The 26,542-nt window shown below is 38.4% G+C and overlaps 1 long non-coding RNA gene and 1 other non-coding gene across 6 annotated transcripts in view; both read left to right on the top strand.

Annotated features, from left to right (window-relative positions):
• The window catches only part of LOC108395661 (uncharacterized), a 55,018-nt gene extending 41,210 nt beyond the window's left edge, over positions 1 to 13,808 (top strand). For 4 of the 5 annotated variants that reach the window (XR_001852720.3, XR_005061707.2, XR_001852718.3 and 1 more), the window contains one exon: positions 3,112 to 4,468. This is a non-coding gene — a long non-coding RNA (uncharacterized lncRNA). Of the gene's footprint in view, positions 1 to 3,111; positions 4,469 to 13,669 lie in introns of those variants that run through there. The other variant, XR_005061705.2, reaches the window with a different exon arrangement.
• Positions 13,809 to 14,499: 691 nt separating this feature from the next.
• On the top strand, positions 14,500 to 14,687 carry LOC118972673 (U2 spliceosomal RNA). The gene has a single exon (XR_005061746.1). It is a non-coding gene; the product is annotated as a U2 spliceosomal RNA (small nuclear RNA).
• The last annotated feature ends 11,855 nt before the right edge of the window (positions 14,688 to 26,542 follow it).

Raw genomic sequence — 26,542 nt, 5'->3', positions numbered from 1 at the left:
ACCGTCTGAGAGACTGCTTGAAGAGGTTAGAGCACTTGCCAGTTATTTAAACCTCTAAAGTGGGACATTAAATGCCAGAACACCTTCCAGTATTAGGGCCTGCATGCTAAACACATCTTGACATTTCACAGTTCTGTGCACGGTGTCTTTTAAAGATAACCCTTTCACTGTTACCCTCACTCTCAACCCTTTTCTCCTACAGTGGAAAAGAACTTTATGCAAAGGCATAGAGAACAAATACTGTACAGGATTTATCTACAAAACATGCTGTGGCTGGAGCTGTAATGTGTACCCATATTCTCCAGTCTCCATCTGAATAAAGAAAGTGGTATCATGGGATAGGCTGTTCTACAGATAACGAGTTTTAAACTCATTCATCCTGAGAAATTTCAACTGATACAGTTTGCCTATCAAATGGATTTAAAATTGTATTGTCACTGCACTACTTTCTATGGTGATTGCATCTGCTTTGTGGTTCCATGCCTCAATAGACGGTTTGATTGTATATATCTGCTGCTTTGTTCATATGATTCTGTTTGTAATGATCTGTAATGTATGACCCTGCTATCCAGTAGTAAAGCTGAACATACCCCTTCTGTGATTTTAACTAAGGAGTTCATGTGTTTCTACTGTTATTTTATGAGAGTAAATGAGGATATCCATTTGTTGGTGAGTCTTTCATTTTCCTTTGTTCCTTCTTTTTCTCCCTATCTTCTTCTCTCCCTCCTCTTTCTTTCTGTCTTCCTTTCTTTTTTGATCTCTGTATCTTTCTCTCACTGCTTGGGTTTGATGAATATTTCTGCTGAATTTTTGCAAGAGAAGGTAAGTTGTCAATGCATTTTCTCTTTGTTAATGGCTTCAGTGGCCTATCATGTATCTGAGTGCTGAGTGCTGGGAATAGACAGTGGAGTAGATGAGGCAGGCTTTCACTTGGTGATCTGTCCCCAACTGTCAGGAAATAGTCTTGGATCTTTGACTGAAGTCAAGGACTGTCATTTACCTCATAGTCTGCTGGTTCCAGAAACGAGGCCAGGATTATTTTCCCTTGGAAAGAGAATCAGCTATAGTTCCTTCAATAGCCTGGATTTCACTCCTAGGTTCAATTAGCTATAAAGAGAGCTTTTATAGCAAAGAGACTTCACCAGAGAGAAATGATGCTAAGTCAAATGGAATATAAAGAAAACTATATTCCAAACTCTTTCTGATGAGTAATTTAATATTAACTGAAATCTGCAGTTGCAGAATAATAATAAAAAAAACTCTGCTGCTTTATTAAGGGAAATATTACTAAGCTGCCTTGCTGAAGCTGGTCTCTGTGTCCTTTCCACAAAATCACCCTCTTAACCACTCTGACTAAAACCTAAAAATGTCAATATAAGCATCACAATTTTATTAAATTTGATGCTGATTCAAAATAACTAGATGTAGAACATCATTGAATTACAAACTGACCTTGACGTGGAAGAAATGGGCAGCTGTAAGCTGGTCGAACTGGTTTAGTCCAGATAGAAGGGGAGGAAGAAAAACTATGTGTACAGAAACCAGAGGGGCAGAACTGCTGCTGCACAGACAGCAGAAAGCAGATGAGGAGACACATGAACCACTTCATTCCACATTCTACTTAAATATTACCTCCTTGGAGAAAAACTGACCACCCAATTAAATACAGAAACCTGCATCACTTTTCATCCTTCATTCAGTGTCATCTTTCATTATATATATATTTGTTACTACTAAAATTATATTACATATTAATATACATAAATATATAAGTACACATAAATGTATATAAGTATATATTAAAAATATACTTGAAATATGATTATTATCTGAATTTCCTACTAGAATACAAGAAAGGAATAACTTTGGATCATTGCTGTAGGCTCAGCACCTAAAATAGTACCTGGCACTAAATATTTGTTGAAGCAAAAATATAAAAAAATGGAAAATATAAATTGGCTATGGCACATTGTAGCTGGAAGATTTAGGGGCATTGATTACTAGTAGTTCTCTCAGCCACTCAACATCTTTTGGGCTTCATATAAGAACCATGTTTTATTTGGTACACAAATGGTACAATATTAAAAACTTGTCACAGATCTTGAAAAGACAGATGAGAAATACATATAGTTCAGTCTTTGCCAGAATTTCCTATGGGGTCTATTGCATTTGGAGAAGTTAGAGTGGATTATTTCTTAAAAAGAACATACAGCAGGGGTATGAAATTTAATAGTATTTATTGAATATAAGTAGAAATATATAACTTTTAGTGAACAGTAGTAGCTAATATTTCCACAGTGCCAGACAGTGTTTAAATACTTTACATGTACTAGCTCTTTTAATTCTCAAAACAGTCCTCTGAGGTAGGTTTTGTCATTAGGCCCTGTTGTGGAGTGAAGATTTTGCCTGGGCTTTCTTCCTGGTTCTTGGGAGGTAACCTCTAAAATCCTTCAAATTTCTTCAGTTATAGGGCTGTCTTTTTTTGTTATTAGTGGTGGGCCCTGATGGTTTACACTAATGAGATGATTCGTGATAGGCCCTGTCTTGCCTGAGGGTTTCAGCCGCAGGCAAGTTCACTATGGACTTGGTGAGAATGGGGAATGACAACTGTATGTTCTTGGGGTAAAAGGGTTTATACACGGTTTTATTCTCATGGCATTAGGTCAAGCACTAGAATCACGCCTGCATCCAGCATTCTGCAGGTTCATAATCCACCTCCGTCTCTGCCTCTAACTAGAGCACTGGGCAGAGCTCTTTATATAGTGACTCAGTTAATAATAACTTATTTCCCGTGTGGAAGAATTAGCCTAGCAGTAGATCAATTACATCATTAAGTAATTTAGGGACAGGTGAGGCTTCTGGCCATAGGGACTTCCATTTCCCCCACAGGTCCCTATATAGTTTCAGGATGGGGACTGGCTGTGCCAGAAAGACCAACAATGTGACTAGAGGTTTGGGTGTTTGGGTTTTTGGGGCACGCAATATCAGTTCAACCTCCTGGGAGGAGACGTGGGCTAGAGATTGAGTTCAATTATGTGGCCAATGATAGTCTATCATGCCTACATAATGAAACGCTAGACATTAATGCTTAGATCTGTTCTGACTTCACAGGGAGAAGACATGGAAGTTGTGCATTTGGAGCCCTCCCAGACAGACCATGCATGCTGGGTCCCTTCTTTTCACTGGTTCTGTGTTGTATTCTTTTGCTGTAATGAAGCTGTTACAGTACAGAACTTTCCTGAGTTCTGTAAGTTGTGTTAGCAAATTTTCAAACCTAATAATGGGAACTCCCAAATTTGTGGCCAGTTTGTCAGAAGTGCAGGTGGTCTGGGAACCCCTGAATGTATGGCTGGTGTTTGAAATGAATGCAGTCTTGTGGAGGCCTGAGCCCTTAATCTGTGAAGTTTCACCTTCCTCCAAGTAGTTAGTATCAGAATTTCATTGTAGCCCTACTTTACAGATGGAGAAATGGAGGCAGACAGAGATCAAATAATTTTTCCAAAGTCCCACAGCTAGTAAGTGGCAGCATCAGGAATTAAATCCAGGCTCTCTACCTGCTCGTCATCCGTATGCTGTTTTCTCTTTTAATTGAAGAACTGAAGAGCTTTTTTCAGTTTTCAATACATGTAGGATTAGAATGAATCTGTAAGAATTTGTTACCCTGTCCACATTTTGATTTTGAACTTCTGGCACCCAGAATTTTAAAAGAATATATTTCTGTTGTTTTAAGCCCCCTGGTTTGTGGTGATTTGTTACAACAACTCTAGGAAACTAATACAGTATCTCAAGCTTAATATGACCAGAATGGGACTCTTGATCTGCCCCCACCCAAACTGCACTTCCTTTTAGTCTTGCTTTCTCAACAAATTGTAACCTTATCCTTCTGGTACTAAAACCAAAATTTGACGAGTCATCCTTGATTTTCCTTTCCCTTGCTTCCCACCTCCCACCCTTTATCAGACCCACTTGTGCCTTTATCCTCAAAGCAGATGGACCTTTTCCACCTCCACTTTTCTTCAGCTCCATTGTTACCACCCTGGCCAGAACTACCACCATTGCTGGCTTGGGCTACTGCTAACACTGTCTTCATTGTTTTCCTTCCTAATGCACTTGTCCTGTCATCCTTAAAACAGAACCCAATCTTTTTACTCTGGCTTACAAAAACCCTACCTGACCGGACCAGTGCCTACCAACCTGAACTCATCTCACCTCACTTTCACTTTCTGTGCTTTAGACATAAAGATATTCTTTAAGTTTCTCAAATAGACCAAGGTAAGAATTAGTTGCACTATTTGCTTTCTTTGCCTGGCATACACTCCCTCTGCTCTTGATGTAACAAGTTTCCTATTGTAAATTAAATATCAACTTCAGTATCACCTCCTCTAAGAGGTCTTTTTCTGATTACTTGGTTTAAATAGCATTTCTAGTATTTATTTCCTGTCACCTGAGCCTATTAAAATTCTTTGCATTGCACCCATTATTATCTAACATTTTTCTTCTGTATGTGTCTGTTTTGCCTCACTAGGATATAAGCTCAATGAGAATAGGGAACTTGCTTGACTGGTTGACCACAGCTTCGTAATGCCAGACCAGTCCTTGGCATGTAAGAGGAGCTCAGTAAATATTTGTTAAATGAATAACTTTCATTCTCCTTGCCCCTTGCAATACCATGTGAGAATATTGAGAAAGGTTTTCAAGCAAGCCTTGGGCAGATCACTAAGGCAGCGGTGAACTATCATCTAACATGCTCCTTTTTTATTTTTAAGAGTTCTTTATATACATTAGTTCCCTCAATGGATTTGTAGAGTGTTCCCTGCTGTTGACATACACCTAATACTTAATTGGGATGATCACATGTCAAAAAACCCACATATTAATTTCTCAAAAAAAAAAGTTACAGGAGCTCTAAAGTTGTTAGAATTGGTGAGGGGGATGGTTCATTGTAGTCAGATGATGAGTAATCTGCTGTTAAGTGGTACCTATAAGCCACTGGGCCCTATTGAAGCATGCCTGATTTAATCAGTTTAAATCACAGATAGTGAAAATAATTTTTACATTTCACTGATAGTTTTAGAAATTTTTATTATCATTAGGAAACAATGAAAACCAAATCAGTAAATTTCTGAAAAATGTTGGCCTTTTAAAGAAGCACTTGTGATTGTCTTCACTTTTTAAAATAGGAGTTTCAATTCAACATCTATTTAACTCATGCTTTCAGAAGTTAAATTTTAGGTTGATATAAAAATGCTTGACAGATTCATCTAATATCTCAGAACAAGTAATAGCCTAATGAGAAGTATCCTGTTTTTGTATGGTTTTAGCACAGAGAAACATTTAAAAATGTTTAAAACAGATCAAAGAAAAGATATTTTGAGACACATGAAAATTATATGAAATTCAGATATCAGTGTCCATACAACACACTCATGTTCACTCATTTACATGCTCTGAGTGTATTCTCACTACAATTCCAACAGAGACCAAAATGGCTTATAAAGCTGTGTATTTATTATTTGGCCTTTTCTGAAAAAGTTTGCTGACCCCTGTCCTAACATATAAAAATATTTGAATAATATCTTTCACTCTGCTCATCTTATCTAATTGAACATCAAGGCAGTAAGTTCTCAACTCAATTAATTTTCCTATATCTAAGAACTATTACCATTTAGTATAAGAATAACACAAATATGTAAGAAATGGACCTGCCCACATCAATTATAAGGGCATTATCAAAATGTTCTTCCCTAGACTATATGAGAGTAGGGCACTTTGTTATGGTGTCTATTTATATTCAGGTATACCATTCAGTCACACATGCATTTAGTCTTTGGTGCTGTGACACAAAGATGAACAAGCAAATCCCTATGCTCTAGGTGTTCCTTACCAAGCAGGAAGCTCACCTTTTCATTCCTCATGCATTTCTCAAGCAACTCAGTGAGTTGCTTATTATTAGAAGGGAAGCAACAGAAATGCAGAAATCAGGCAATTTGTCTAAGACCCTGAAACACTAGAAATTCCTGTTTCTTTTTTTTCTGGACTCAGGTTAACACAGCAGTGGAAGAGATACACTTTTACAAATAGCATATTGCTGAACAAATGCATAGGAAAAGGAACCTAAGGACAGTTCAGACCCAGCCTGGAAATATCTGTCAGGGAAGTCCATGCCAGAAAAAATTCCCGGCTCATGTTTCTTCCAATATCTAACAGAGTTCTGTGTATGTTCCAGGCTAGACATGGTTGAGGGGCAAGCACAGGGGACATTGGGAGTGGGAGGGCATCAGACTGGAGTCTGCCTTTAGCAAATATATTTCAATGGATCACAGACACCATACCAACTTCGCATTAAAAAAAAAATCCCAAAAAGACTTGGTGGAGCCCTGTAAAGTATAATAATGTAAGGAAGAACAGCTTGGGTGCTGAGAAAAGCTTTGCAGTTTGACCTTTCTCTGATGCAGATGTGATGACCCTTTTCCATTCCACTTGGAGAATGAATTCAAATAAAGGTACACACAGGTGTCCTGTGGAGCCCAGGTGTGGCCTTACAAATGAATGCACTGCCAGAACTCAGAGCAGCCGGGTTTGCACATGCACTGACACTCACTTCTCTGCCTCCAACTGGAAAGGCAATCAAACGAACAAAGACTGTAGAATTTGCAGATGTTGGAAGGAAATGGCTCCTCTCTCTAGCCTCAGTTATATATATGAACTTTTATAAACACACACACACATGCATATTTTTTTTCTTTCCTGGAACAACTTGAGAGTTACTGCAGGCTTGCAGGATTCATGACACTCCCCTTTCAGTCTGTGTCATTTTGTCCTATAGTTGTTGATAAAGAGTTTGAACACTTAATTAAGGTGGGGTCCATCAGATTTTCCCACTGTCAAGCATATCTTTTCCTCTTTGAAATTAGTAAGCAATCAGTAATACTTCCAGACTGTGTGAATGTCCTCTTATTCAACAATCTTTCACTCTTGTTTTATCATCTGTTGTTGATTCTTGGATCAGTTGTTGCTGTGGTCGTTTGCCTGTGGTGACATGCTGATTGTATTCACCTTTCTACATTGATTAGAGTTTTTCTGTAAAGAAGAACTTTTTTCTTATTCACCACCACTTAAAAATATTTTTTATTTGTCATTATAACATGCATACATATACATAAAAACATATAAGCTACATTTTGTATCTGTATGGACTGATGGTTTTTAAAAAATTCATTGTCTTAGAATTGTTTTTTGCCATTCTTAATTATGATACTCAAATTAGAATCAGTTTAATTTAGGTCCACACTAACTTAGTCCTGCTGCTGCGAAATCTGTACTGGACCAGAGCTAACCTGGGAAATACGACTATAGCTCTTAAGAGATGTTAAGCATTACCTTCTCATGGACAGTAGGAATCATCTACATAATGTCTTGTATCCATCTGTGGAAAGTACCCACGCTTTCTGCGTCCTCTGGAATGCCTGTCTTCCTGAGGAGGTTGCCCTTCCTCTTCTGATTCCTCACACGTCTTCTGCCATCTGGTGGTAGGTCACTGAGCCTACAGGAAGTGGCCAGGCAGACAAAGCCCTTAGGTATCTGGGGACCACAGCAGGACCTGTGCTGTCCAGTGCTGTCCACACATCGAGTGACAAGAGTCTTTCCTTTTAACTGCTTGTGAGTTTTTGGGGGAGGAAAGAAGATGGGAAATTGTGCTGGGATCTGTTACAAATTCTGAGTTCAACCCCGAGAAGCTCTCTGAGGGACACCATTAATACTCATTTTAACAGATCAGAAAACAGCTAAATATTCTGTCAAGGTCATATGGCTTGTAAGTGGTAAAGCCAAAATCTGAACCAAATTTAGCTGACTTTGAAGCTTTTTTGAACTTTGTGTTCTGTCCATTGACTACACTGACTCTAATGTGTGTTGATCAGAGAGAGAGAGAAAGTTGCTTATGTTGTTAATCACTGGAGGCTTCCCAAAGTTTCAGACTGAAATTAATTGTGTTATAAACAAGATACGTTAGAACACAGTATTATATATACTTTTTTTCAGGTGAATGCTGTTCACTGATATCAGATTTCCTCATTTCCATAATAAATTTAAGGGAGGCCATATGGTCAAGTACTTAAGAGAGCCTGGATTTAGTACTCAGGCCTGACTTTGTTCAAATTTGTCTCTGCCCCTCGAATCTGGACAAGCCTGTAGGTATCCCTAAGTTTTAGTTTTCTCATGCATATAATGGTAATTCGTATATAATATTTAGTTTAAGGAGTTGTAAACATTTTGTTAGATAATATATGTAAAGTGCTTGGCTTGCGGTCTGACAGAATTTGCACTCAATATCTGATGATGACTGCCATTATTAGTTTTGAGAGGAGTGAGTGGGAAACCTTTTAGGCTGGGAAATGTTCCTCAGACCTGAAAGCTTCCTTGATACATCTTCTAAGAGATGAAACAGTGAATTATTCTTGCTTTTTCCCCTTGACCTTACTTAACATTTAAATTAAAGCAGTTCTTAGCCAAACAGTTCCAGGATCTTAGTACCTGTAAATCAGACAGTCACCTGTGACTGATACATGGGACTCTTAACTTTTTCCTTTCTCTGCTTTTTTGCGGACCAGAGTCTTCAAAGACCACCTGACTTAGGAAGAATAGTTATTTGAGGTCATCAGTAATTAATCTGTGACAGTTTTAAATCACTGGCAGATAAACTTATTTTGGGTGACAATTTTAAGGCAAATTTTTGTATTTATCAATGTTGCTAAGAAAGCAATGGAGCATCACCTTTCACTGTCTTTAAATACTCATAGCGTGACTTTCTTTGCGTGAACAGGTGCAATTTCTCCCTTTACTTACTGCTTATCAAATACATGACATTTAAGTTTATTAGATACATGTATTTTCTTGTTGTATTTCATAATTTTGTAGAGTACTTTGCAATGGATTCACTGAAAAATATTTATTGAGTATTTATTATATGTCAGGCACTAAGTTACTCTGCAGGTTAGGGTATTAGAAACATTAGTAAATATAAAAATACATGTGTCAAGCACTATGCCTATACAGGCAATATAAAAATTAAATAAAAATCAGTGAGATGTGTTCTTTTTTCTCAATGTACTTAAAGCCTGGTTTTATCATCACAATTTAATGAAATGAGTATTATTAAATACATTTAATGGGAGATGAGGAAACAAGTTAAAAGAAGTTGAAATAACTTATGCAAGAATATAACTTATAACAAAGAGAGTTAAGTGGTACAATTACAATTTGGGCTACTCAAATATTTTTATGATACTGTTTTATTTCCTATATTGGCTTTGGAACTGTATCTCATTTTTTAAAAAAACATTGATCTGGGATAAAGATGTGCATTCTTAACTCATTATAGTCTACTTAGAATCAATGTTATACAACTTCCCATAATGTAATAATACCCTTCCATTTTTTCCTTACTGATCTTTTAACCATTTTTGTTGTAAGTTCTATTTTTACATGTTATTAACCCCATATTTTATTGCCATTAGTTTTGTTTAAATAGTAAATTCTCCTTTAAATTGACCTTAAAAATAAGAACAAAATTTTATATATTTATTCATGTAGCTACTTTTACTGGTACTCTGCATTCCTTTGTATAGATCATTATTTTACTCTTGTATTTTTATTCTGTCTAAAGGATTTCCTTTAACATTTCTTCTAGTGTACATCTAGTGATAAATTTTTTCATCTTTTGCATCTCAAAAATACTTTATTTTGCCTTCATTTTTGCAAAATATTTATGCCAGGTATAGAATTCTAGGCTGACAGATTCTCTTTTTCTTTCCACTTTTTAAACAAGTTAATTGATCTTCTTGCTTGCTTTGTTTTGGATGAAAAATCTGTTCTCATCCTTATTTATTTGTTTTGATGTTACATGTTCTCTTTCACCCCATCCCAGTTCCTCTCCCCTGGCTGCTCTTAAGATTTTCTCTTTATCACTGGTTTTGACCAATTCGATCGATTTATTTTGGTTATTTAACCCATATTTCTTGTTCTTGGGGTTTGTTGAGCTTCTTGGATCTGCAAGTTTTTGTTTTTTATCATTTCAGAAAAATTTTGGCCAGAATTTCTTTAAGCATGTTTTGCGTCCCTCCTTTTTTTTCCTTTCCTTCAGGGAATTTTAATTATATAAATCTTAGGCCACTGAAAGTTGGTCCACAGTCTACTGATGATCTGTTCATTTTTGTGAATTCTTTTTTCATCTTGTGTTTCATTTTGGATAATTTCTATTGTTACTTCTTCAAATTTACTATTCTTTTCTTCTAAAATATCTAATCTGTTATTCCTGTTCCATGTGGTTTTCAATATCCATGGTGATTTACAAAACTTAAAGTTTGATTTTTCCAGATTTCTGGCTTCAGAGAATCTCCCCTTTAAAAAAATATTTCTTGTCTCTACATAATATTATGAACATATGCAATACAGTTATAATAATTATTTTAGCATCCTTGTCTGTTAGTTCTAATATTTGTCTGGCCTGGGTCAATTTTACTTTATTAACTTAGCTCCTCTTTATGAATTATATATTCTAGCTTCTTGGTATTATTGGTACATTTGGGTTAAGTGCAAAACATTGTGAATTTTATCTTGTTGGGGGCTGAATACTTTTATATTTCTACAAATATTCTTATGCCATTTTCTAAAATGAAGTTATTTACTTGGAAACAGTTCGAACCTTTTGGGTCTTGCTTTTACAATTTGGTAGTTATGGCCAGATGATCATTTTGTCTAGAAATTATTATTCCTCAGGTTTGATGTAATACCCTTGTGAGTACTCAATCCAGTGCCCCACGAATAATGGGGCTTTTCAGTCTGGCCAGTGTTATTGGGCACCAATCCTTTTCCTGTGCAAACACTAGGTATGGTTCCTTTTAATTCCATGATCTAAGGTAGTTTCCCCAAATGAATCTGTTGCATACCTGAGGGAGACTGGAGATTTCCAGGGTTCTCCTTGTGCAGATCTCTCCTTCCTGGTACTCTGTTCTACAAACCCCATGTGCCTTGTTTTCCCTGGATTCTAAGCTTCATCTTGTCAACATAGAATGTTTGATGAGCTCTGAAGGGTCTCTCTCTCCCTGGTAGTGGCTTGGAAACTTTTAGTACAGGAAGCTGGGACAATTATGAGGCTCATCTTATTTATTTCCTATCTCTCAGGATCACTGTCCTTTGTTGACTGATATCCACTATTGAAAACCACTGATTCATATATTTTTTCCCTTTTCTCTTATTTTAGGCTGTTTTGTTATTTTATCTTGGCTGGAATTGGAAGCCTCTCTTTTAGTACTTTAAAGATGCTGTTTCATTGTATTCTGGCAACTATTGTTTCTGATAAGATGTCAGAGTCTTCCCTATTATTACTCCTTTATGTGAAATAAATTTTTCCCATTGGTTGCTAATAAATATTTCTTTATTTTTGGTGTTCAGCTATTTTACTACCATGTGCCCAGGTATGGTCTTTATATTTGTACTATTTTTGGTTTGCTCTGCTTCTTAGATCTGTGGGCTGGTGGGTTTTTTTTTGTCAAATTTAGGGAAGTTTCTACCATGTTTCTTCAAATATTTTTATGCTTAAATCTCTTTCGTTCCTATCCTGTGAGACTCTAGTTGTATGTCCATTAAACATCTTGCTACTGTTCCACAGGACACTGAGGTGCTGTTCATTTTTAAAAATTGTTTTCATCTTTGTTCTTTAGTTTGGGTAATTGCTGTTGAACTCTCTTTAAGCTCATTGATTCTTCTATTTTCATTGTCCAATTTTCTTTCAAGCCCATCCAGTGGGTTTTTCATTTCATCTATTTTATTTTTCAGTTCTTGAATTTCCATTTGGTTCTTTTTTTCAGTTTTCATATCTCTACTGACCTCTATCTATTCATTCATTCTACCCATTATTTTCTTTAAATCCTTTAATGTGTTTATAATAGCTTTTAAAGGGTACTTTTCTGATAATTTCAACACCTATGTCATCCTGGGGAACTACTTTCATTGATTTTTCTTTTTTTTGACTGTATGTCATAATTTTTGCTTATGGATAGCAGTTTTAAAAAATGTATACTGGATGTTATAGATGAGACATGATTTATGGACTATCATGTTTTCTTTTAGTAATGTTGAGTTTTTTCCTGGTTGACAGTTAATTCATGGCGATCACTTAGAGATCTAAGAGAACCACTTAGACAAGTGGTTCTCAACCAGGAATAATTTTGTTCCCTCATCTGAAGAGACATTTAGCAATGTATGTAGATATTTTTGGTTGTCATAACCTTTGGATGGTAATGGCATACAGTGGGTAGAGACCAGGACTCCTGCTAAACATGCCCCAATTCACAAGAAAAGCACCCCACAACAAATAATTATCTGATCCAATATTTCAGTAGTGCTGAGGTTGAGAAACCCTACTGTACATATTTTTGATGTTGTTAGAAAGGGTCTTTCAGGTTTTCTCCCAGTGCTTTCCCCCATGCCTCCTAGAGCATGTCTCTTATTCTAGAGCATAGTCCTTATCTCTAATGTGTGACCATTTTGGGGCTTAACTAAATGCCCAAAGTATTTAGTGGGATCTCTGTACCCCTCTGACTGGCTAATAGTCCACAGCCTCTTGGCACTTTACGCCCTCTGGTATCTTCCTTTAGGAGTCATTTCCCAGCAGCTGTTCTCTGCTGGCTTCACTGGTCTCACTCTGCCCAAGTGCAGTCCAGTGTTGGCCAAGGTCCTGAGGGGCACCTCCAGGAAGATTTTTGCATCTCCTCTATTTCAAGTGCTTTGTCCTATAAATTTTAGCTTCCTAAGCAACACTAAATTCCAAACTCTGTCTCCTCTGCCTAAGGAGTTTGCCCCTTTCTATATTTCACTTGGGAAAGTGCCTGAGATAGGAATGTGGGGTCAACAGTGAAGCTTAACTCATACCTTGTGTCAAGAATCACAGCCCTGTACAGTTTGCTGTCCAATAGTTAACAATTGCCTCATACACTTTTATAGTTTTATAGTTTGAAGTAGGTGTGGAATTCCTATGCCTGTCATTCCATCATGGCCAGAGGTAGGTATCTCAGTAATGGAACTTGAATTTCAACTCTAAATCTCAGGTTTCTATATCATTTGTTAAGAGTAACAAAATATTCTTTTAATCAGAAGTAATTCTTTGATAATAGATGAAGATAAAGTTATATAGTTTTCTTCTCTAAAAAATACTAGAGAGGAACATTTCTGCTAGATCTACCTTCTTAACCCATTCTTCAAGGCCACTTCAATGTACCATATATGTGATGTCTTCTTTCTGTCAGTGATAATAATAGCTGTCTTCTATTGTATGCTTTCTATTGCCAGGCACTGTGTCAATAGGTTTACCTACATTTTATTTTGTTTAATGTTCACAGCAGCCTTATTTTCCTGGTTTTACTTACAAAGAAACTGAGGCTTTAAGAGCTTAAGTAACTTGCTCATGTTTTCAGAGCTAGTTAAGTGACAGAGTTGAAACAAAGACCTAGATTTGTCTGACCATAATGCCTCAAATATGTAATCAGTCAGAGTAGGCTCATTGCTGTTACAAACAACCCTACATCTCAGTGATTGAATAATTTATAAAAATGTTTATAGCATTTTATAATAACAGTTTATAAAAAATGTTCTTATTCCCATCACATTCCAGCATGGGTTGATGGAAACGTCTGCCTCACACAATCCGTCCTTCTAGTGGCTGCATCATTCCCTAGAGCCTTAGAGTTCCCTGCTCCTCTACTCCATGAGAAGACAAAAATGAGTGTAGAGGATCTGGAAGTTGGAAGCTTTTCAGGCTGGTAAGTGGAGAATACATTCGTGATCACAGTTGGGCAGAAAGCAGAAGTCACTACAGAATTCCACCTAACTACAATAAGCCTGGGAAATATAGTCTGGCTGTGTGGTCAGAAAAATAAAAATGAATGGGTTTTGGTGAAAAGTAGCAAGTTCCTTTGACACCATATTAAGCCATATTCTCCCTTAAGTTGCTTGATGGGAAGCATTTACACATTTTGCTCTAAGTGCAGTTTTTCTTGGCTGTGGATCTGGTTTAGCACCACAGATAATTCTCCAGGCTTGTGAAAGTTAACACAAATGATGTCCTAAGGAGATTTCAATCTTAAATTCATGTGTCCCCTTGTCCTTAACGTTAATAATAATTATCATCATCCCCAATTCTAAGCAATACATTTTTTATTCTTAATTTTTGACATTTCAATCTATGGGTGGTATCTATAGTATTTTAATTCAGTCACTACATTCATTCTTCCATCATACCCTCCCATGATGCCCCTTAGATCTAGGTCACTGTGGAGTCTATGGGTTGTTTCCTTGCACTTTATATTGTCTGTGTATCAGGCTTTCAGAATGATGTCTTCTAGTGCAAGCTCTGCAGCTGTAAACACAAAATAAATGTTAGAAAAATTCTAACTGCCATGAAAATAATATTGGTGCTAAATTAATGGTAAAAAATAAATCACAACCGTTTCTCAGCCTTTTGGCTAAGATTAAGTGTAGTACTTGTTCTTATCAGTTTAATCTGACATGTCCTCTATCTGAGGGCAATATATTAAGTAGATTTTTGGAGCAGGAAGATGGAATAGTAGCTTCCTTCATACACTCTAAGTATCAACCTGGTGTTCAGTACTTCCAGAAAAGACGCAACCCCTTGGGGGAAAAAATAACCACATATATGAGGAAGACACTTCCAAATAGGGCTGCTTATGTTCCTTTGGGAAATGGTGGTAACACTTGGGACACAAACAGTTAACTTAGAAAGAGGCAGATCTACAGAGTACTCTAGTCAGATTGCTTTGCTCAGCCCACAAGAGTATTCCTTTTGATTTGAGTATATCTATCCCATGTCTTTGGTTAGAGAGTTTGAACAAATTCCCTAAATATCAGTCCAACTGCACCTGCCTTAATCCCAGACCTCCTTTGCTCCCCTTATGACAATATATCCCTATTTTTCCTGTCTTTGATATTTTCCTTCCTAATTCCCCCTTCAGAGGACTTCATTACCTTTTGAAGTGCAGTTCACCTTATGTATTATTCTCGCTCAGACACTTTTGGCACCAATGGCACTTTTCCATTTCCAAACCATGGTTCTACCTTACGTTTCTAACTTTGCCTCTGGTTTCTTCCCTCACACATGCTCTGATCCATCCAGCCCTTTGTGTTCCCAGAACTTGTTCCATGCTGTCCCATATCCATGCTCTTATGACTTAAATTCTCTGTGTCTGGATACCTTCTTATTCTTATCTCTACTCCTTAAAATCCTGCCTAGTTTTCAGGGCTCAAGTAAAAGTTTCTCTCTTCTGTGAAGTCTGCATCATGTTTCTGGTTAAATAAATCTCTCTTTTGCTTGTGTTTGTATAGCACTTTGTGCTAGTCACAGTCTGCTTTGTGTCCCTTCTTCTCTACCAGGTCCCTTGTAGAGTGGTAGAGTGGAGAGTCTCCTTGTGAACCTTCCTGTCTATTTCCCACAGTACCCAGAATCACGCCTTGTTCAATGAAAATTCATAGAAATGGTTACTGGGCAAAACTAAAAGCAGGATGAGACATCAACTATACAAATACCTTTTCCCTGAATTAATCTCAAAACTAATAGCAGATTATCTTCAGAATGATTTGGTAATATGCTTGAGATAAAGAACTTATGCACAACCTAAAGGTGCATTTAAAGGGTCTCTTTTTTAAGAAAATGAAAAACAGTTCTTCAAACAGTTAATTTTTAAATAGATCTATAGTATCTTTTGGCAGTCTACATTTTCTTAAAGATAATATTATATGTATTAATTAGGTAGGAAGGAAGGTTGGAATTATCCTTGTAAAATATATTCTGAATTCCAATTTCCAAAAAGGCATCTTAAATGATAGGTATTGAGTGTGCCTGGGATGATGCCACTGCAAGTGGCTTCTTTAGCAATGTCCTGGATACCATTCTACATCTAGATTGGCTTTGCCCAGAAGCAGCACAACTTATGTTAGAAAGCACAATGGCCAGTGCAGTGAGGCAAGTGGAAAGGGTTACATCTGAGAGAGCCTTCTCAGAGAATGTATATCTTCATCAAAATTCTAAATGCATTGAAACTGTCATTCAAAGAGTTAACATCTGTGAAGAATAAAAAAATGCAATGGAGAGGTTTCAGCAAGGCATGGGGAGACTGATAAAATTATCAGTGAATTAAATTCAGACAGATGGCTTTGGAAAGGAATGAAGTACACAAACCTTATGTAAAGTATAATGACTCACTCTGACAGGGGCTTTGTCAACAGGGTAAGCCTTTCTTTTTAAAATCAGTTTTTTAAAGCAGTTGGAAGTCAAATTCTTCTCCTTTTCTGAAGGTGTTTTTAGTACTTAAAGCAACAAAAACAACAGTAGCTTATAAAGCTGCCTGGATGGCCTCAGACTCTAAAGTGCCCAGCGTAGGTGTACAGCCTTGCAGAAGGAGGCACCGTGCACGCTGCTTCTCCTCACTGCCCTCAGATTCCTGCCCACATCAATAGGTCCGTGGCAGTTAAAATATTTCTACAGAACAGAGGCTAATCACTAGCTGTGCTTACAACAGCAGGACGGCAAGGGAAGCTTTCAGACATTAAACACATATGCGCACATATGCAGAAGAAAGACACAAATAGGCTGGTTTCTGCTTTTAAAAATTTCAATTTTTATCATTATTGGTTGCATTAAATAAAAATAGAGCTCATAAACAGAGCATACTAACTATCCTTTATATTTAGGCAAAAATGATGAGAAAATAATATATTATTTCTGTCTCAGGTCTTCTTTTTTCATATGGTTTCCATTTTATTTTCACTCATTTGCCTCTAGGGACCCCCTCTTTTGGGTGATAGGCTCCAGCATATTCACGCTTGGATGCGGATGGCCAGGCTGCTTCTTAGCAATGGACTTTGCCTTTGTTCCAGACCAGATGTTCTGTTTCTCCCTGGTAACAGTTTGCATTGTGGTACCTTATTATACGGCGCTGTCTGGAACTGGTGCCAGGGTAGCCTCCGAATCAGCCAGAGCAGAGCTGAATCAATGAGACAGCTGGCAGCCTCCCTGAGGAGGGAACGTTTTTACCTTTTTGATTCATGCAGTCTCCACTAGTTCAGATCCAGGATTCCATGAATGATTTTTCTTAGCGACAGGTGAGAACAAAAAAGCTTTGCAAACCTAATTCAATGGAAGCTGGAGACTCAGTGCTATTGATTAAAAGGAGAAGATGGTGAAGAGGAACTGTACACACAGTCCAGTTGCATTTTTCCCATAATTGACTTCTGTGCTTCTGCCTGTGTTGAGGTTGTCAGGTTTGCTGGGAGGAAAAGCTTGAAAATCAAGAGGATTGTGTTTATTGACCTAGGGTTAGGATTTTAATCATGTATCTGAGATTGCATGTTATGTACAAAAACAAGAAGATTATTCCTTTTTTCATTTTTTAGCTATAAAATGCATGGATCTATTGCTAACTTTGCTAAAAATTCAAGGTTACTTTAATGGGCTTGTTCACATCTTCCGGCTTTAATGTTTGGCATGTGTTTATTTGTTAGGGGTTTACACTCAAGCAAAGGATTACCACTCAGTTGGAGTCCTTGCCCTAGGCCATTCACATCAGCACACTTTGGGGTCAGCAAGAACACTAGCCCTGCACTCCCTGGTCTCCTGTTGCTATGACATAGGCCAGTTCTTGAGCCATTGTCACCAGATGACCTTTAGGAGATGAGACAGTACAGTTTCTGGGGGAATCCAGTCCTGGTGTGGCTGAGAGGCAAAAATGTGACAGTAACGGGAGTCAGGGACCCTGAAGTGCATCATCTGTATCAGTCACAGCAGGCATATTAGCAACATGATGGATGACACCCAGCCACTGACCTTGGTGCGTTAGCCTTTGTCACATAAATAACAGAATAAGTCAAAGCAGTGGGCCTACGTACCGTCAGGTAGGAGTGATAAGCTTTGACAACAGCAGAGGGAAAATGAACATTAGTGGTAAATGTTGCCCATATTTCTGAGCCAGGAGGAACAGGTATCCTATTGTTCAACCTTTGAATGGGATGAGACATTTCAGGAAGGGAGAAAAATCAATGTTATCAATGTAACAGTATGAATTTTTCTCTCTTAAGTATGACTTAGAGAATAGCAAGTCTGTAAATACTCTCATAGGGTGAAAACTATTATAACAAAGATTTCTTTAAATCTGAGAAAACAATAGACTAACCAGTGAGCAAATCCCATATAAACTGAAGATTCATCTCTATTTGTAAGATACTAGCTCATATACATGTAGTTTGACATTCAGTTGGTAACAGATAGCTTGGCATGGGAATAGAAATAATTTAGTCTGGGATTCCCAGTGATTTTCCCATGATGGTCCTAGGACTTGTCTCTCAAGCAATCTCCCAAAGCTTCATAGTTACCAACAACCTATCCCAAATCCCTATTCTGAGTTTAATTATTACTTGATTTGTCATAGAAAGTAAGGAGAAATTCTCAATATTGTATTTCAGGAATGAGCAGCAGAACATGTGGAAGGCTGGTTGGCTATAGAGGATAAAGGAAACAAAGAAGAGCTTATAACCAACTTGCTCTTCATAGGAAAGTGAGGTTAGAATAGACTGAAGCAAGATCTGCCCATTTGTTTTCCAGATGGCTTTTATGCCATGTGGTAAGGAATTCAGTCAGCTTTTCAATGAAAACAGTTAGTAGTCCTAACTATACTCCTGAGCTAGTAGAATCACAAAAATCCTGTCTCATCTCTTTTGAAATCAATATTAAAGAAGCAAGAGACCCAGGTACCAAGTGCTGGTCTCTCCTTCTAAGCCGAAATATTCACATCGGTGTCCTGAGCACCCAGTTAACGTGAGTCAATCAGGTGGCTTATTTACATTTGGGGTCTGACCCTGCATATTTCCAATCCAGCTGATTTCAGTTGATACGTATTTTCTTCTCAAACACCTGGGTGCCTACCCCCACGTCAGCCATCAGTAAAGAGGCTTCTGAAGGCAAACAAGTAAGACACAATCTGTCACAGCAGGCTTCATAAAGTTTGGAATGTCAAGAGGTGGGTATAAACTGAAAATGCATTCAAGAGTCAGGAAGGATTTAGGGTTAAAAAAGAGAGCAATGTTCCGTATACTAGCTTTATTAAGGAAAGGAAATGAGGGAGTGTTTCAGAGTCACTCTTTCTTGAGGTTGATGTCAGGCAGGATGAACATACCGTCTCACAGAGGATATGATGATATGAGCTATTTGTCTGATCCAGCAAGACACTTCTCATGCTCTCTAGTTCTTGTGATGGGAGTAGACACTGTGAAGCCACAACATCTGGAAGGGTTTTGTTTGGCTGTGTGGACTACTGTCTAGAGAGAGAAGAGAGGGTATAAGCCCTGATGGTGTTCTGAATGTGTTTCCTTTCTGAATGAAAGCCTAAGATGCTGCTAGAATGAAAATCGAGTTCTCTTGGTAATCCTTCCCATTCTTCTTGACCACAGGATTTATAAAACATTGCTCTTTGGGTCTAGGAATCATTTTGGGATCACATCATGATAACTCTATGTTTGTGCTGGGAGCGCAAAGTTGCAACGTCATACTCAGCGGTGCTGGCGAAAGAAGCAGTTACCAGAACACGTTTTAGCCCCGCTTGTCAGAGAGAGTTTTACTCGGGCACAAGGGAAGCATTAACTTGCACTGTATCCCTTTTTGCAGGCTTAATTTAGTTTTTTCATCCCTTTAATTTTGTGATTCCAGTATTTTAGCTACAATCCTGTAAAGACCTTAAACAGCTCTTTATTATGAAGCCAGGGTATGGGTGTTTGAAGAAGAATAAACAGGGAGCTGCAGAATTTATAGGAAAACTGCACGATGGACTTTTTATTCACAAAGAACATTGGGGTTACATTGGCACAAGCCACATACCTTTTTAATTAATAGTGATCAGCAGCTACAGTAAGTGCTTGAATTTTTTTCTTTTATGTGCTATGAGTCCATAAATTAAGCATCCGATTCTGATTGCTATCATAAAAGCATCCACCTATTGCTGCCTACCTCCACTGCTTACATCCCCTGCATCAGCTCCTGCTCAGTTTAGAGCAGTGAATCAATAATGGAGGGAAAGGCTCTTTTAATATGTTCAATTTCCATTCGCTTTAAGTACTATAATGAGAAAGAAATGTCAACAATACATTTCACTTTCCTTTTTGGATCTATCTCACAGTTTGGTTTTGAGGGCAGCAATATTATGTTCTAGAATGTAAGAAGAAGAGTTTATACCAAGAGCCATTAAAGTAAACTGAATTGTCTAGGTATCTTTTTTTTTTTAAGCAGGGCTTCCTCTCAGTTGTAGGCTTTCAAGTTGCTCATTCCTCTAGGATTTTGCACGTGCTATTTTGATCAGTTGGATTGTATTCCCCCCTTTTCTGTTCTCTGCTTCTTAATATTTCCAATTCTAAGAAAAACTCAAACAAAATACTTTAGATTATTCTCTTCTAATCTTGTCTGTAGCCAAATCCTGTTCACTCCCCTACTCAATGGTTCCTTATGCTCTGTGAAGTTAATATGAACAGATGGTTATTAATTTATAACTTAGATGCTTTCAAAAAGTTTAAGAATGTTTTTAAAGATCCAAACAGATTTTCTAATTTCAACAGTGGTATATGTAGTAGTTATGGCTTCAGGCGAAACCACAGAGTCTATATATAAGCCAAAGTATGGGGTAAGTACAAATATTTAAAATTAAAAATCAGCATCAGGGGGTGCGGAGCCAGGATGGCGGCATGAGTAGAGCAGTGGAAATCTCCTCCCAAAAACACATAGAGCTATGAAAATATAACAAAGAAAACTCTTCCTAAAATAGAGACCAGAGGACACAGGACAACATCCAGACCACATCCACACATGCAAGAACCCAGTGCCTTGTGAAGGGGGTAAGATACAAGCCCTGGCCTGGCAGGACCCTAGCGCCCCTCCCCCCGGCTCCCTGCGGGTGGAAAGAAACCAGAGCGGTTTTTTTTTTTTTTGGCGAGTGCTTTTTGGAAGCCTTAAAGGGACAGGGACCCCTTTGCTAGGGAGGCAGGGCGGCGGGACTGGTGAGCAGGTGCCTGGGACCGGCGCCTGAGGACAAAGATTATCGCGCGTTTTCCCCTACGGGACCAGTGAGCGGGTACCTGAGACTGGCGCCTGAGGACGGAGGAAATCGCGCGCTTTTCCCCTTTTTTTCCCTCTTTTTGGCGAGTGCTTTTTGGAAGCCTTAAAGGGACAGGGACCCCGGTACTAGGGAGGCAGGGCGGCGGGACTGGTGAGCGGGTGCCTGGGACCGGCGCCTGAGGACAAAGAGTATCCCATGTTTTTCCCTGCAGGACCGGAGGGCAGGTGCCTGAGACCGGCGCCTGAGGACGGAGGAAATCGCGCGTTTTCCCCCCTTTTTTTTCTCTTTTTGGCAAGTGCTATTTGGAAGCCTTGAAGGGACAGGGACCCTGGTGCTAGGGAGGCAGGGCAGCAGGACCAGTGAGGGGGTGCCTGGGACCGGCGCCTGAGGAAAAAAAAAAAAATGACATGTTTTTTCCTTTTTTTTTTTTTTTTTCTGTTCCCTCTCTCATTGTTGCTGTTGTTGTTTTGGTTTGGAGAGTGCTTTTTGGAAGTCTTAAAGGGGCAGGACAGGACACTTAGACCAGAGGAAGGGAAACTGGGGATCTCTAGGCACTCTAACCCCCTGGGCAACAGGGAGCACAGAGGCCCCTTACGGAGATAAATAGCCTCCTGGCCACTCCCCCTCCAACGGGGCTCCACCACTTTGGAGGAGCAGCCCCAGCCAGGCCACACCCACAGCAACAGCGGAGATAAACTCCATAGCAAAGGGGCAGGTAGCAGAAGCCCTGTCTGCGCACAGCTGACAAGCATAAGCCACTAGAGGTCGCTATTCTCCCAGGAGAGGAAGGCCACAAACCAACAAGAAGGGAAGTTTTTCCAGCGGTCACTGGTACCAGGTCTGCAAACTATATCACCATGAAAAGGCAAAATTACAGGCAGACAAAGATCACAGAGGCAACACCTGAGAAGGAGACAGACCTAACCAGTCTTCCTGAAAAAGAATTCAAAATAAAAATCATGAACATGCTGACAGAGATGCAGAGAAAAATGCAAGAGCAATGGGATGAGATGCAGAGAAAAATGCAAGAGCAATGGGATGAAGTCCGGAGGGAGATCACAGATGTCAGGAAGGAGATCACAGAAGTGAAACAATCCCTGGAAGGATTTATAAGCAGAATGGATAAGATGCAAGAGGCCATTGAAGGAATAGAAGCTAGAGAACAGGAAAGTATAGAAGCTGACATAGAGAGAGATAAAAGGATCTCCAGGAATGAAATAACACTAAGAGAACTATGTGACCAATCCAAAAGGAATAATATTCATATTATAGGGGTACCAGAAGAAGAAGAAAGAGGAAAAGAAAAAGAAGAAGATAGAAAGTCTCTTTGAAGAAATAATTGCTGAAAACTTCCCCAAACTGGGGGAGGAAATAATCGAACAGACCATGGAATTACACAGAACCCCCAACAGAAAGGATCCAAGGAGGAAAGGAGGACAACACCAAGACACATAGTAATTAAAATGGCAAGGATCAAGGACAAGGAGAGAGTTTTAAAGGCAGCTAGAGAGAAAAAGGTCACCTATAAAGGAAAACCCATCAGGCTAACATCAGACTTCTCGACAGAAACCCTACAGGCCAGAAGAGAATGGCATGATATATTTAATGCAATGAAACAGAAGGGCCTTGAACCAAGGATACTGTATCCAGCATGACTATCATTTAAATATGATGGCGGGATTAAACAATTCCCAGACAAGCAAAAGCTGAGGGATTTTGCTTCCCACAAACCACCTCTACAGGGCATCTTACAGAAACTGCTCTAGATGGGAACACTCCTAGAAAGAGCACAGAACAAAACACCCAACATATGAAGAATGGAGGAGGAGGAATAAGAAGGGAGAGAAGAAAAGAATCTCCAGACAGTGTATACAACAGCTCAATAAGCAAGCTAAGTTAGGCAGTAAGATACTAAAGAGGCTAACCTTGAACCTTTGGTAACCACGAATCTAAAGCCTGCAATGGCAATAAGTACATATCTCTCAATAGTCACCCTAAATGTAAATGGACTGAATGCACCAATCAAAAGACACAGAGTAATAGAATGGATAAAAAAGCAAGACCCCTCCATATGCTGCTTACAAGAAACTCACCTCAAACCAAAAGACATGTACAGACTAAAAGTCAAGGGATGGAAAAACATATTTCAGGCAAACAAGAGCGAGAAGAAAGCAGGGGTTGCAGTACTAATATCAGACAAAATAGACTTCAAAACAAAGAAAGTAACAAGAGATAAAGAAGGACACTACATAATGATAAAGGGCTCAGTCCAACAAGAGGATATAACCATACTAAATATATATGCACCCAACACAGGAGCACCAGCATATGTGAAACAAATACTAACAGAACTCAAGGGGGAAATAGACTGCAATGCATTCATTTTGGGAGACTTCAACACACCACTCACCCCAAAGGATAGATCCACCGGGCAGAAAATAAGTAAGGACACGGAAGCACTGAACAACACAGTAGAGCAAATAGACCTACTAGACATCTATAGAACTCTACATCCAAAAGCAACAGGATATACATTCTTCTCAAGTGCACATGGAACATTCTCCAGAATAGACCACATACTAGCCCACAAAAAGAGCCTCAGCAAAATCCAAAATATTGAAATTCTACCAACCAATTTTTCAGACCACAAAGGTATAAAAGTAGAAATAAATTCTACAAAGAAAACAAAAAGGCTCACAAACACATGGAGGCTTAACAACATGCTCCTAAATAATCAATGGATTAACAAATTAAAATAGAGATCAAGGAATATATAGAAACAAATGACAACAGCAACACAAAGCCCCAACTTCGACACAGCAAAAGCAGTCTTAAGAGGAAGTATATAGTGATCCAGGCACACTTGAAGAAGGAAGAACAATCCCAAAAGAATAGTCTAACATCACAATTATCGAAACTGGAAAAAGAAGAACAAATGAGGCCCAAAGTCAGCAGAAGGAGGGACATAATAAAGATCAGAGAAGAAATAAACAAAATTGAGAAGAATAAAACAATAGCAAAAATCAATGAAACCAAGAGCTGGATCTTTGAGTAAATAAACAAAATAGATAAGCCTCTAGCCAAACTTATTAAGAGAAAAAGAGAATCAACACAAATCAACAGAATCAGAAATGAGAATGGAAAAATCATGACAGACTACACAGAAATACAAAGAATTATTAAAGAATACTATGAAAACCTATATGCCAACAAGCTGGAAAACCTAGAAGAAATGGACAACTTCCTAGAAAAATACAACCTCCCAAGACTGACCAAGGAAGAAACACAAAAGTTAAACAAACTAATTACGAGCAAAGAAATTGAAACGGTAATCAAAAAACTACCCAAGAACAAAAACCCCGGGGCCGGACGGATTTACCTCGGAATTTTATCAGACACACAAAGACATAATACCCAGTCTCCTTAAAGGGTTGCAAAAAATAGAAGAGGAGGGAATACTCCCAAACTCATTCTATGAAGCCAACATCACCCTAATACCAAAACCAGGCAAAGACCCCACCAAAAAAGAAAATTACAGACCAATATCCCTGGTGAATGTAGATGCAGAAATACTCAATAAAATATTAGCAAACAGAATTCAACAGTATATCAAAAGGATCATACACCATGACCAAGTGGGATTCATCCCAGGGATGCAAGGATGGTACAACATTCGAAAATCCATCAATATCATCCACCACATCAACAAAAAGAAAGACAAAAACCACATGATCATCTCCATAGATGCTGAAAAAGCATTTGACAAAATTCAACATCCATTCATGATAAAAACTCTCAGCAAAATGGGAATAGAGGGCAAGTACCTCAACATAATAAAGGCCATATATGATAAACCCACAGCCAGCATTATACTGAACAGCGAGAGGCTGAAAGCATTTCCTCTGAGATCGGGAACCAGACAGGGATGCCCACTCTCCCCACTGTTATTTAACATAGTACTGGAGGTCCTAGCCACAGCAATCAGACAAAACAAAGAAATACAAGGAATCCAGATTGGTAAAGAAAAAGTTAAACTGTCACTATTTGCAGATGACAAGATACTGTACATAAAAAACCCTAAAGACTCCACTCCAAAACTACTAGAACTGATATCGGAATACAGCAAAGTTGCAGGATACAAAATTAACACACAGAAATCTGTAGCTTTCCTATACACTAACAATGAATCAATAGAAAGAGAAATCAGGAAAACATTTCCATTCACCACTGCATCAAAAAGAATAAAATACCTAGGAATAAACCTAACCAAAGAAGTGAAAGACTTATACTCTGAAAACTACAAGTCACTCTTAAGAGAAATTAAAGGGAGCACCAATAAATGGAAACTCATCCCATGCTCATGGCTAGGAAGAATTAATATTGTCAAAATGGCCATCCTTCCCAAAGCAATATACAGATTTGATGCAATCCCTATCAAATTACCAGCAACATTCTTCAATGAATTGGAACAAATAATTCAAAAATTCATATGGAAACACCAAAGACCCTGAATAGCCAAAGCAATCCTGAAAAAGAAGAATAAAGTAGAGGGGATCTCACTCCCCAACTTCAAGCTCTACTACAAAGCCATAGTAATCAAGACAATTTGGTACTGGCACAAGAACAGAGCCACAGAACAGTAGAACAGATTAGAGACTCCAGACATTAATCCAAACATATATGGTCAATTAATATTTGATAAAGGAGCCAAGGACATACAATGGCAAAATGACAGTCTCTACAACAGATGGTGTTGGCAAAACTGGACAGCTACATGTAGGAGAATGAAACTGGACCATTGTCTAACCCCATATACAAAGGTAAACTCAAAATGGATCAAAGACCTGAATGTAAGTCATGAAACCATTAAACTCTTGGAAAAAAACATTTGCTGTATTCCGATATCAGTTCTAGTAGACAAACATGAGTGACCTCTTCTTGAACATATCTCCCTGGGCAAGGAAAACAACAGAAAAATGAGCAAGTGGGACTACATTAAGCTGAAAAGCTTCTGTACAGCGAAAGACACCATCAATAGAACAAAAAGGAACCCTACAGTATGGGAGAATATATTTGAAAATGACAGATCCGATAAAGGCTTGACGTCCAGAATATATAAAGAGCTCACACACCTCAACAAACAAAAAACAAATAACCCAATTAAAAAATGGGCAGAGGAACTGAACAGACAGTTCTCCAAAAAAGAAATACAGATGGCCAAGAGACACATGAAAAGATGCTCCACATTGCTAATTATCAGAGAAATGCAAATTAAAACTACAATGAGGTATCACCTCACACCAGTAAGGATAGCTGCCATCCAAAAGACAAACAACAACAAATGTTGGCGAGGCTGTGGAGAAAGGGGAACCCTCCTA

This window comes from Manis javanica, chromosome 6 (assembly GCF_040802235.1).
Source record: "Manis javanica isolate MJ-LG chromosome 6, MJ_LKY, whole genome shotgun sequence".
In the NCBI taxonomy this organism is placed as follows: domain Eukaryota; kingdom Metazoa; phylum Chordata; class Mammalia; order Pholidota; family Manidae; genus Manis; species Manis javanica.
Note: the sequence above shows the minus strand (reverse complement) of the source record. Positions and strands in the feature narration are given on the sequence as shown.